The 13,778-nt window shown below is 39.9% G+C and overlaps 2 pseudogenes; both read right to left on the reverse strand.

The window, feature by feature from the left end:
* Nucleotides 1-2,024: 2,024 nt before the first annotated feature.
* Nucleotides 2,025-2,858, reverse strand: LOC138930716 (glutaredoxin-related protein 5, mitochondrial pseudogene; annotated as a pseudogene).
* A 2,141-nt stretch (nt 2,859-4,999) lies between these two features.
* Nucleotides 5,000-5,736, reverse strand: LOC138931010 (tropomyosin alpha-4 chain pseudogene; annotated as a pseudogene).
* Nucleotides 5,737-13,778: the final 8,042 nt, after the last annotated feature.

Consider the following 13,778-nt stretch of genomic DNA (forward strand, 5'->3'; position numbering starts at 1 on the left):
TCACGCTGATGTCATCCCAGGATGCATGTTATGGGAAAGGGTCAGGACAAAATTCTCACAGCCTTGAGGTATTTTTTATCTATTCTCAGCAGCTAGTTGAGAAGTATATAAGGCCCAGCTTAAACTAGTGAGGTGGGTATTCTCCTGCCCCCTTCTGTTGTCTACATCAGAAGCTTTTTCTGTCACTTTCACTTAAAATCTACACAAAGCTCTGAGTGACTGAAACTGTCCTTCAGAGACCACGAATACAGCAGCATCACTCACCTCTAAGCTATCAGTACTAGGCTCTTGTACATTGTTTCTAAACCTTGAACAACTCTGCAAAGTAAGTACTATCTTCACTTTACACATGGGCAAACTGGTTCTGTGTTACATAAGTTCACATACAACTAATAAGTGATTAAAAACCAGAGTTCTAAATCTAAGTTTGTTTTGACTAAGTAGATAATACTGAACCCTGCTCAGCATTCCTTCCTCCTATGGCAGCAGTTAAGCCTAGTTTTTTCCCTTTTTGGGGAACTTCTCCTCCCAATCTTGGGGTAGAGGTGGACTGACCATCAGTCACATGGCTTCACCTCCCCCAGTGCTGGGATGGGTATATGACCCAAGCAGCGCCAATTGTGTTATTGGCATGGACTTGAAGGAGAACATGACCAAGAAGGCAGATATCTCTCCTAAAATCACAAGCATTAAGAATAATGTGAGCCTGGAACATTGTCTTCTATTTATATCTTCAACTAATCTTTATTTGTGTGTAAGAAATAGGAAAATTCTGTGCTCATTTATTAGGAGCAGATGCAGAAAGTGATCTTTTTGAGGGATTACTGTGTGCCAGGGAGAATTCTAGGCACTTTATACCTTTTAAATTTTTTCATTTTATTATTAAGTCCTTATACATTTATAATCTTTAACTCTAGAAAAGGAGAATGTATCAGTTGGATAGCCTAGATTTTGCTGCTATGCGTGTATGCATGCTCAGTTGCTCAGTTGTGTCTGACTCTTTGTGACCCTTTGGACTGTAGCCCGCCAGGCTCCTCTGTCCATGGGATTTTTCAAGCAAGAATACTGGAGAGGGTTGCCATTTACTCCTCCAGGAGATCTTCCTGACGCAAGGATCGAACCTGCGTCTCCTGCATTGCAGGTGGATTCTTTATCGCTGAGCCATCGGGGAAGCCCTTTGCTGCTATAATAATCCCAAAATCTCACATAATAAAGGTATATTCTTGCTCATTATGTCCAGCATAGATTGGCAGGGGAGCTCTGTTCATCCAAAGCCACTTGAAAACTCAAACCAGCAGAAGCCCCATCACTGAGTTAGGAAGGGATGTGACCAAAACACACACTGATCCTTACAGCTTAAAATGTCACCCATCACTTCTCTCTTCATTACCCAAGAAATGGCCCACATGGTTGCACCTAATTTCCTGGAGGTGGAAAGTACAAATCTACTGTGTCCCTGAAACACGGAAGAAATAAGTTTGCTGAGTCAAAATAATAGCATCACAGGGAGAAATGACCCATTTCTGGGTAGATTTGATTCATTGCCTTTTTTCCCCCCACTGGGTTGGCAGTTTATTTAAAAAAAAACACACACACAGTTATCTTATTTTCTTCCTTGCCCATCATTTTTCTTAACAGAAAAAGTTATAGAAAACTGGGGAGGGGAGTTATATTATCTTTGCAGACTGATATATTTGTGGACGACTTGTGAATAATAACAATGATTCAAAAGCTCCTAGGTTTACTCCTGAATCCTTTGCAAAGAGCAAAGGACAACACAAGAAAGAATTTTGTTTACAACAAGCTCGTAATACCACATTGATTATGACAGTGCAGTGGTTACGATTATGTTCATGATAGGATATTCCTTGCCCAAACACCAGACACTGCTAAAATCACTTGGCTGCTTACAAACTGGAGGAACCAGTGCAAACAGTCATCTGTAGAGCGGGAACCAGAATGGGTAAGGCTTCTCTGGCGGTGAGACTCTGACATCAGCAGCTTCTCACCTGGGCCACCCTCCCTCACTTCAAGTCCTGGTCTTTGGTTTCATCTAAGAGGGCGGAGTGGATCCCCAGCTTTTTGAGTTCTTCCACCAGGTCCTCGTTCTGGTGCATCTGCGGGAGAATGTCACAGCACCCCGCTGCCCACCACAAACTCGCCGTTGAGGTACACTTGCAGGATGTTGGGCCGGTTGGAGTAGTCTTTAATGCCTTACTGGAGCTGGGGGTCATCCAGCACATTGTAGGCCGCATAGTAGCAGATGCCATGCAGCCGGAGAATCTGCACCACTGCGTTGCTGAAGCCACACTGGGGCTGCTCCAGCGTCCCCTTGAGGAAGACCACCACCTTGTCCTCCACCAACACGTCCAGGTGCTCAGACGAGCCGCTGCCGCCCTCAGGCCGGGGCCCCACAGGCCAACGCCACCCGGCCCAGGGACCCGCTCCAATTAATTGCCTTTTGATTGGTTGCCACTGCCTAACCACTTGAGTTATTATACCTAAAATTTGTAATGGAATAGTAAAGCACTCATTCCCATTCTAGTGTCATAGGGCTTCTCTGCCATGTGCACTGAAGTGGATATAATCTGGGGGTAAAGCAAGCATTGAGTTTAGTTCCCCCTAAACATAGTGTATGTAAAATGCCTGGCATATAATGCAGCCTCAATAAATGTTAGCTGTTACAGGTTTGGCCAGGGGGTGGGGGAAAGAGTTGTCTAAGCTCCAGGTCCTGATTTCCTCATAACACATTTCTCCCTAGCCTATAATCTGGCATCAGCCCTTCTTATTTGAATGTGGCTGCTTCCAAAGGTGACGTGTGTGCCCTGTCACCAAGTCCACAGTTTTCATACAGGCATCTCGCTGAGGCCTTCCACAGCAATTGACATTGAAATACAACCCATTCGTGAAACTCTCGGGCTTCCTTGACACTTCTCTGCTGTTTCACTTTCCTTTTTTGACTATTTAAAAATATTATTATGTACTATTTAATAAGGGCTTCCCAGGTGGTACCAGTGGTAAAGAACTCACTTGACAATGCAGGAGACTAAGAGATGTGTGTTTGATCCCTGGGTCAAGAAGATCCCATGGAGGAGGGCATGGCAACCCACTTCAGTATTCTTGCCTGGAGAATCCCATGGATAGTGGAGCCTAGCGGGCTACGGTCCATAGTGTCACAGAGTCGGACATGACTGAAGCGACTTAGCACACACATTATTTGATAAATGCAAAAGGATATGTAACATTTGTTATGAAATTCAATAATAAACTGAACTTTCCTGAGCCCACTGCCCAACCTAAGAACTATCCCATCTCTCTGCCTTCCCCAGAGGTAACCAGTATTTTCACTTTTAGTTTTCATTCCCTTGATTTCTTCTTAAATAGTTATATCACATATGTAATTATTTTTGAACAATATAGTGTTAGGTTGTACTTGCTTTCTAATTTTATAAAAATGTTATTTTATGTAGGTTCTGCAACTCCCTTTTCTCATCCAACCTTTTTTTTCCTCTAAAACACAAACACATTGCTTCTATAGCTGTAGTTAATTTTTCACTTCTATATAGTAATACCACAATTTATCTACCCATTCTTTTTTTTTTCTTGGAGTAAAAGTTTATTTGACCAAAATGTAGAAAAAGTGATACTATTACATATGATACAGTTGCAAGAACCTAAATGAAAAGTGTGGGTTTTATTCAGTTGCACAATTTGCTAGTGTATTTCTTGCATAGTGTGGTGCTTAATAAATAGGAGTGAGGGCAGAAGATTCAGATAAGCTAGAAGCAGTGTGATTTTTTAGTCAGAATTGTAACCTTGAGTTGGCCCCCACACTGCTGGGCAATGTGGAATGTTTCAGCTCTGAGATGTTAACTGAGAAAGCAGAAATATAACAAAGCTAAAACATGCAGCCCTGTCTACAAAATACTACATTTCCAGTTTAATCAGGAGTTTCTTGGTGTTTTATTAACTTGGTCCTGAAGAAGGAATTAAAATTCTGAATAAGTAAATCTCCAATTTGCCATTTCCTCAAGTATAGAGGCGATGAAGTTGGGTCAATTACTTCTTTCAGTTTTACTTTGTAGTCTGAGAGGGCCATTCTGTCCAATATTTGTTCATAGAAAAACAGTCTTGCTCAGTTACTGATGGCTAAGCAGTCTTTTTGAACAAGACAGCTTCTCCTAATAGGACTGAATTATCCAACATTCATTTCTCCTGAGTGAATGGCCTCATATCAAAGCAGATAAGCATGTGCCATTACTGGAATAAGACATCAGCTTCTCAGAGAACAACTTTAGAGTGAAAGAAACATATAGAAGAGTATATCAAAGATCAGTCCAGAAAACATTTGGGCAATTATTACGACTCTTTTCTAAGCATTCTCATACTGATTGCTCAGATAATGTTCTGAATGGTGCAGTGTGGAAAAAAGCCAGGATGATGAGGTTAACCTCTTGGTAGTTTATGATTTCCCACAGTAACCTCACCTCCCCCCCCCCCACTCCTTTTTCGCTCTGGTGAAAAATCACCACCCATTTTAATGTAGGGTTGGGAAGATCCACTCGAGATTTTAATATGATGATCCCTGGCCTCCTACAGTGTGACCAATGGTGGAATTCTTCAACCTTTTAAACTGACCCATGACCAGATGTTGGAATCTGTGTTTTGAAAGTGTGAGTTTGTCTATTCTCCCAGGAACCAAATGCCCTCAGTCTTAAAAGAGAGTATGCTCAATATGAAATACCCTGCCTACCTTAAGAATATATGCAAGGTAAAGATAAAAATAGAGCTGAAAAAACTCGTGCCACTTGAAAAAAAGAAAGGAGTAGATTTAACTGGTGCTCAAAGCTTCTCTGATACAAAATATTTTTCATGTATTCATAGTTTCCTTGACATTTCCAGCAAGGCGGGGAGGCAATAACAAAAGAAACTTCTTACAAGAGATGAGAAAGACACGGAGCTCTAGAGTTTCTGTTGGAACAAGACTCTTCTGTTTTGGTTATATACAGTTTAGCTCACTCAGTGTCTAATCCAGTGTCTGAGATAAGCCCCCATTCTCTTCTTTGGCCTGGGCAAGTTTTTCTTCCAGGTCATCAATTGTCTTTTCCAGTTTCACAACTGTTCTCTGCAAATTTGGTATGGGTCTCAGCCTCTTTCAGTTTGTCAGACAGAAGTTTAATTTCTTCTTCATATTTGTCCTCCTTTTCAGAATACTTTAAAGATGCAGCCTCTAGCAACTTCAGGTTGTTAGTGACATTCTTTGAGTTCTTCCAGGTCACCACATTTTAGTTCAGACACCTCACACTCCTCCACCCTCTCCAGCTCACCCTCCAGGATGACCAACTTACGAGCTACCTCCTTGTATTTGTGGTCGGTATCCTCAGCAGTGTGCTTGGCCTCTTTAAGCTGCATCTCCTGATTCTCCATCTTCTCATTTTTCATGGCTGGGTTTTCTATCACCTTCATCCCTCTCTCAGTCTCATCTGCAGCCTTTTCTGCCTCCTCCAGCTTCTGCAGGGCTGTGGCCAGTCGTTCCTGAGCCCTGTCCCACTCCTCCTCGACAAGCTGGATGTGTAGATTGAGAGCTGCCACATCATCTTGGTCTTTCTCATGCTGCTCATGCTTGCTGTCCAGCTCCCACTGCAGGCCCTGCGTGCGGTCCTCCACCTCATCTGCTTGTTGCTGCAGAGCCTGCATCTTGCATTTCACCGCCTCCAGGGAGTTGAGGCCAGCCATGGCACAGAGGTGTACACAGTGGGCCAGCGGTGGGTGCTCGGCTTTGGTCAACTCTAGCAAGCTCTACCCATTATTATTTCCATCAATGTTGCCATAAATGCTTGTGTACATGTCTCCTGCTGGGACCTAAGGCAGGCAAATGCTCAGTTTTATAAGATAGTTACAAAATTATTTTTAGAAGTAGTATTAAATGGGAATAGTAATGCCTGCTTTACCTCCTTTATAGGTAGTTGTAAGAGTAACACAAGCTAGTGGATGTGAAAACACATTACACATTAATACATTAAGATGGCACAATTGGCATGCTGGTTTTGAGTCCAAGCTCAGACTCCTGAAGAGTGTGTCACGTGCATACTGGTTTCAAGGACCAGAAAGACTGACTGTTCCATATCAACTTAAAGTATTTCTAGAATTTTCTCATGATAAAGACTAGACTCTTAGATTCTGAGGCAGATGTCTGTTTTGCTACCTGATCAGCAGCCTTTCCTCATTTCTTCCAATAATAGCACCTCAATTTTCTGAAGAACTACCTCTGTTCCATTTTTGGAAGTGTTCTGAAGTGCCCCACTCTCCCTAGCCAGCTCACTGTGGTTTATTACTGCTATTGTCATGGCTTTGTTTCTTTGCTTTATCTTGCTTGCTCTTTAAAGACTTTTTCCACTTCTAAGTCCAGCATGATAAACTGATTACAAAAATGGTCACAGCTGTTTACACCTCCCTGTATTTACACCTTTTGCAGCTCTTTCCTTTAAGAGATGGTATCTGTTTCTCTACCCTTCAAATCTAGAATAGTCTTGTGTTTTCCTTTGATCAATAGAATGTTGCAGAAGTGATATTATGTCAGTTCTAAGCCTTGCATGCTTCTGCTCACTCCATTGGACCCCTGGAGTTACCATGGGAATGAGCCTGGGCTAGCCTTCTGGAGGAGAGACCCATTTGTCTAGCTATATCCAGCCAGACCAGCTTAGACCCGTCAGTCCTCAACCAACCCACCAGCCACAGATACGTAAGTCAGCCCAGCTAAGATCAGCCAAGCCTAGTGCAGATCAACAGAGCACTGACCTATAAACTCATGAGCAACAATACATGGTTTGGTTTCAAGCTACTGAGTTTTGGATGGTTTATTATGCAGCAGTTGCTAACTCACACAATAAAAAATATGTTTTATGCTGAATCTGGTTGTTCTTTAGTAGGAACATCCTTCAAGATATTTATTCTTCTCTACTATCTCTCCCACTACTCCATTTTCTTCTTAGAATGTCTCTTAAGATTAGCATTTCTGAGTTTCTGTTTTCAGCCACCTTCTCACTATTCTTTCTCCCTGGTCAGTTTCATCCTATCACATGGCCTCAGCTCTTACCTTTATACAGATGACTCCCAAATCTACCTCTATGTGAACTTTACTGAGCAGAGTCAGAATTCAAATGGTCTACTGGGCAAGTCTATATAATATTCTCCCAGAAAAATCATGACTCAATATGTTCAAATGTGAAGTCTTACTCACACTCCTTCATTGTTTCCTATACCTCCTCCTCCTCTAGCTTGATTTCTCTGTCTCTAGATAGTGTCACTACCATCCTCACATCACCCAGGCCAAAAAGTTCATCACCTAAGACTCTCCATATGCCCAGTCATTCTGCAATGTCTCATATCTGTCCCTTCCCTCTATCTTCATAGTCCCTCCTCCTTCTGCTTCTTCTTTTTCCTCTTTTCCTCTTTCTTTGTTCTTGCTATCAAAGCGTGACCAGTAGTCCAGCGACATCAGCATCATTCGGGGAGACTATTAGAATGCAGAATATTGGGCCCCATCTAAAGATCTATTCAATCAGAATCTGCATTTTAACAAAATCCTTAGATAATTCATATGCACTTTAAAGTACAGTTAGCAACTCCCTAGTTAAGTCTCAATCAGGATAGGTATAAGTCCTCAGCAGTGTATAACCTATGCACCATGTTAGTGGCACTCAAGCCCAGCTGCACATCAGAATACCTGAGAAGTCTTCAATTTTCCATTTATCTTTTCATTATTTAATCTTAAAAAAATAATACATTTATTAGTTGTTTCTTCAATAGAGAAATACAAAGAAGGAAATTACAGTTGAATTATGCCTTGCCCAGATAACGCCAAATGACTTTTCTTTTTTGACAAAAGGAAAATTTACCTAAGGTTAGGCAACCCAAACAGAATAAAATATACAAAATGAAGACTGAAAAACTGCTAGCACCACCTCAATTCCAACTCTTTTTCTCAAATATTGCTGTTCTTAATCAGAATTAACCTTCCAGGAAATAATTAACCACATACGTGCATATATTTTTATTCTTTTGTTTAAAAAGTATAAATTACTCCCTTTTAATCATTGTGATTTTTATATTTAATATATCTTAGAGATATTTTTCTACAAGCATATACAGAACATTTCATAATTGTTAAACCACATGGTATTCCATTAGATAGATGATTCCATCTGATGGATCAATTCCCTACTGACAAGTGCTTTGACTGCTTCCAGTTTTAGCTATTACAAACAATGCTGCAATGATCATCCATCGGCATATGTGTGTGTGTGTGTGTGTGTGTGTGTGTGTGTCACACACGCATTGTGTTTAGTCACGTCCAACTCCTAGTGACTCTATGGACTGTGGCCTGACAGGCTCCTCTGTCCATGGGATTTTTCAGGCAAGAATACTGGAGTGGGTTGACACTTCCTTCTCCAGGGGATCTTCCCGACCCAGGGATTGAACCTGCATCTCTTGCATTACAGGTGGCTTCTTTACCTCTGAGCCACAAGGGTAGTCTATCTGTCAGCATATATTTTGATAAAGTTCTGCAAGTATATCCATAGGGTAAATTTTTAGTCCAAAATTTTCTGAATATATTGGTTAGGGTGCTTTTGGTTACAAGTAACAAAACACAATTCCAGGGGTAGGGTGAGCTAGAGCTACCCAGTTTCTTTAAGTCTCTCTGCTGTGCAGTCCCTACTTTATCCAAGTAGTTTTTTTCAGTGTGATTCCTGGACCAGTAGCATCAATCTCACCTGAGAATTTCTTAGAAAAGGAAATTCTTTGTCCCTACTACAGACCTGCAGAATTTGAAACTCTGAGAGTAGATAAAGATCAGCAATCTATGTTTTAACAGATTAGGTGATTCTGATGAACACTAAAGACTGAGAACCAGTGCTTTAAGCCAAGGTGCCAATTAAATGGCTGACAGTGGCAATGGAGGCTTTGAATCTCTTTCTTAAGTCAAGCAGAGAAGAGAAAACTCTGACCCAACATTCCAAGTAAGTAGGACTCCCATGGTTCTCCCTCATTGACTTGCTTAGGTCACAAGTCCTCTGAACTAATGATGTTTGTGGTCAGAAGAACTGAGAGTAAAATCTGTTTACCTGCAAATACATGGGCTATGAGTGGGAAGAAAACTTCTTGGGAAGGATAAAAAATGGGGAATGATTGCTGAGAAAGCACGAGCAACGCCTACAACATTCAAAGAATATCTGCATGTTTTATTTTGATGTATTCTACCAAATTATACATCAAAAAGTTGTAACAATGTCAAGCCCACCAGCAGCATATGAAAACATCTAGTATTTCCTCATATCCTGACTTGCTCTGTTTAAATCAAACTTTAAACATTTCCCAGTCTTATAGATAAAGATGGCATTTTATTGTTTTGATTTATATATGCCTTTACTCATGGATGAAATTAAACATCTTTTGAAATCTCTATTGATGTGTGCATGTCTTTCTCTGTAGATTACTTGCTTATTCTTTAGCTCACTTTACTATTGGGTTTTGTCTTTTTCATGTTAGTTCTTCTGAATTTGTTGTAAATTAAATTAGCCTTTTATCATATATGATGCAAATATGTTTTCCCAGCTTTGTTGATCTTTTGAATTTGTTTATGGTATTCTCCCCCACCCCCCACCTCCAAAGCTTTAACTTTTATGCAGTGAAATTCATCAGCATTTTTCTTTACTGGAATCTGGATTTGGGGTTTTGCTTTAAAAGGGCCTTCCCCCATGTCCACCTTTCCAGGTGAACATCAGTCAACTCTGTAAAGCTTTTAAAAATTAAGGATGCTGGGCCTCCACTCCAGACCTAATAAAGCAGGTTTTTTAAATGTGACCCTCTGTACTGGCTTGAATAGTGTCCTCCCAAACTGTGATTGTGACCTTATTTGGAAATATGGTCTTTGCAAATATAACCATGTTCAAATGAAATCATATCACATTAGGGTGGACCTTAATCCAATGACTGGGGTCCTTACAAGACGGAAATTCAGGTACACACATGTGATGATGGAGGCAGAGTGATACACCTACAAGTCAAGGAATATCAAAGACTGCAATCACTAGAAACTAGAAAGAGACAAGGAAGGATGCTTTGCTAGGGCTTTCAGAGTGAGCATGGCCCACCATCACCACTTCTAGCCTCCAGAACTGTGAGACAATAAATTTCTGTTGTTTTAAGCCACACAGTTTGTGGTACTTTGTTGTGGCAGCCCTAGGAAACTATATACACTCTGTTTGTTCAGTTGCTCAGTCACGTCTGACTCTGCAACCCCATGGACTGCAGCATGCCAGGCCTCCCTGTCTTCCACCACCTCCCAGAGCCTACCCAAACTCATATTCATTGAGTCAGTGATGCCACCCAAACATCTCGTCCTCTGTTGTCCCCTTCTCCTCTAGCTTTCAATCTTTCCTAGCATCAGGGTCTTTTCCAATGAGTCAGCTCTTTGTATCAGGTGGCCAAAGTATTGGAGCTTCAGCTTCAGCATTAGTTCTTCCAATGAATATTCAGGGTTCAGTATGAAAAGGCAAAAAGACATACACACTCTATATCTAAATTTAAAAATAAATCAAGTGTGATTCCAAAACACTACAGGTTGAGAAACACTGGACCGAATAATAGTCATAACCATCCTCGACTCACTCAGTATTTAGTAAGAGTAGAAAAACAGGATGACTGAAATATTTCTCCTTTAGAAAAGGGAGTCAGTCCTAGGTGTTGTGACAATACTTTGAAAAAAATTAAGTTATCACTATCAGGTTCACTATAATAAACTCTAAATGTGTTCTAGAAGCTAAGGACAGGACAAAATCCCTACTTTCATGGAGTTTTCAGTATAAGGAGAGACAGACCATGAACATATAAACAAAAGTTGGGTAACTTCAGTAAGAGGTGATCTATGAAGAAAATGAATTAAGGTAATGAACTAGGGCACATCTTAATGTAGAGAGGGTGGTTAATTTAGTTAAGGTGGTCAGGAAAGGCCTTTTGGAAGAAGTAATATTTGAGCTGAGCCCTGAGGGTGTCAGCCATAGGAACATCTCGGGGAAAAGTGTTCCAGATAGCAGAAATGCAAAGGTTTTGAGAAGGAAATGAGTTTAAGGTAGGTTAAAGACCTAAATGGAAAGCACTATAACAGAATGAGAAAAAGAGATTATATGGTTGTTGCCTTGGATAAAAAAGGTCTTGCAAAGCAATAAACAAAACAGAAAATCCACAGAAGAAAAGACTGACATAAATATATCAAATGGCTACACAAACATCTAAAACTCCTGTATGAACACAAACTATAGACATGGTACATACTATAGGAAAATATCAGCTATATATATATAATAGACAAAGGACTAATATCCAGAAATATAAATGACTCCAACAACTCAATATGGAAACAACCCTGTAAGAAAAACTATGCAAAGGTTACAAACAGTTCACAGAGAATAGGCCAATAAACATCAAATAAAAAGATGCTCAACTGCACTAGTGAGGGAAAATGCAAAGTTAAAAACAAACACAAGTTACCATTTTTTTTCTCCATCAGATTGGCAAACAGTTTAAAGGTTGGAGTCTTAGGAAATGTGAAGCTACACTGCTGATGGGAGTGAAAACTGACATAATGCTTTTGAAAGGCAATTTGGCAGTATGTATTAAGATTGAAAATATCCATACCCCATGGCCCAGCAACTCACTTACTTGTGATTGTCCACCTACAGAAACATGCCTGTGCACAAGGCGGCCCTTACTAGTATGTTCACTGCAGCTCTGTATTACTGAAAAATTAAACCATTGTAAATATCCATCAGGGGAGCGGAGAAATAAATCAAAAGCCATCCAAGTCATGGAATTCCCTGAACAAGAATTCAAAAAAGAACAAGGTTGATTATTTTCCTTGTAGAAAGATCTCCAAGATGTTGCCAAGTGAAGAAAGCAGTCGGCCAAATGATATGGATGGTATGATCCTGTTCACATGGAAATGATTGATATCTACACTAACCTCCATTTTCTGTGTTGTCATCTTGTTTCTACCCACCCCCACCTCCTACTCCCAGTGAAAAGGAGTTTGGTTAGGGCAGTAACTGAGTGGCTACAATTCCCTCAAATCATCTCACAATTACCATCCAGCAGGAGTGACAGCCTGCTACATAATTTGTAGGGCCCAGGGCAAAATGAAAATGGAGGGTTCCTTGTTCAAAAACTAGGGGAAGAGATGGGAAGTACAGTTAAAGGCATGAAAATAAAATGTTTTTTCTTTAAAAATATTTTATTACTTATAAAACATAATGGTGATAATAGTGATAGCTGAAAAAATTTACAAATTGCAGAACACTATTTTTATAATTTATATAATAAATGTTACTAACGTGATATCTTGATTGATCATAAGATTTTTCTGCCTCTTTTCTGCAAATTCAATTAGTCATTTTAGCAAGCTCATTTTGAACCAACATGATTGAAGGCAACATCAGTCCCAAGACTGTAAATGTTTGATAACTTTTCATTTTGATAAGGAGCTTTCTGCTGATGCATTGGCACTATTTTTTGTAGGCTGTGACAATGGGATAGATTCCTGATAAATTTTTCAAAATACAAATTTTCACACATCTAGACCTGATGATTCCTGTAGAACACTTCTAAAAAGATTTAACTCTTCATACAGATCAGTTTTGTCCAAGTCTAAATCTAATTTTAAATATAATTTTTACAATGGCATTTAATGTTTCCTCTGACATTTCCTGTAACTTGTGGAGGTATGCTATACAGACTGAATGCTTGTGTCCCTGACCCCCAAAGTCATATGTTAAAATACTAACCTCCACAACGTGATAGTATTGGGGGGGGGGGCGGCTTTGGTAGGTGATTAGGTCTTGAGGGTGAGGGCTCTTATAAATGAGATCAGTGCCCTTATAAAAGAACCTCCAAAGAGCTCTTTCACCCCTTCCCCCAAACAGCAAGAGGATTACCATCTATGAGCCAGTGTCTGGCTCTCACCAGACACTAAATCAAGCCAGCACCTTGATTTTGAACTTCCCAGCCTTCAGAACCATGAAAAATAAATCTTTGTTCATTAGCTACCCAGTCTATGGCAATTTTATTATGGCAGCCTGAATAGACTAATACAAGGTCATACAAGAAATGAAAATGGTTTCATAATTTATTTATAATTTAAAACATATCTGTATGCATTCTACCAATACACCTTCAATTATAAGGAAAACACTTTTAAATTATCTTCCTCATTAATAATTGGTTAATCCAAAGTTTTTATCTAATGTGTCTACTTTGATGATCTTTAAATTTAATTTTCATTTCCTAGCCTGTGGATATTTGCTTTGCAATTTTGCACTAGTTTTCAAAATGAGATATTCTACAGTGCTCAAAAAATGCTAACAACCACACCTCAAAGTAATTTACATTGAAGGCAAACCATTCAATATCACAGTAATCCAACCATTAATGCCAAAGAAGCTGAATGGTTCTATGAAGATCTACAAGACATTCTAGAACTAATATGAAAAAAAAGATGTCCTTTTAATCATAGGGGACTGGAATGTAAAAGTAGGAAATCAAGAGATATTCAGAGTAACAGGCAAGTTTGGCAATGGAGTACAAAATGAATCAGGGCAAAGGCTAACAGAGTTTTGCCAAGAGAACACACTGGTCATAGCAAACACCCACTTGCAACAACACAAGAGATGATTCTACAAATGGACATCACCAGATGGTCAATACCGAAATCAAATTGATTATAT

Source organism: Ovis canadensis, chromosome X, assembly GCF_042477335.2.
Source record: "Ovis canadensis isolate MfBH-ARS-UI-01 breed Bighorn chromosome X, ARS-UI_OviCan_v2, whole genome shotgun sequence".
Classification (NCBI taxonomy): domain Eukaryota; kingdom Metazoa; phylum Chordata; class Mammalia; order Artiodactyla; family Bovidae; genus Ovis; species Ovis canadensis.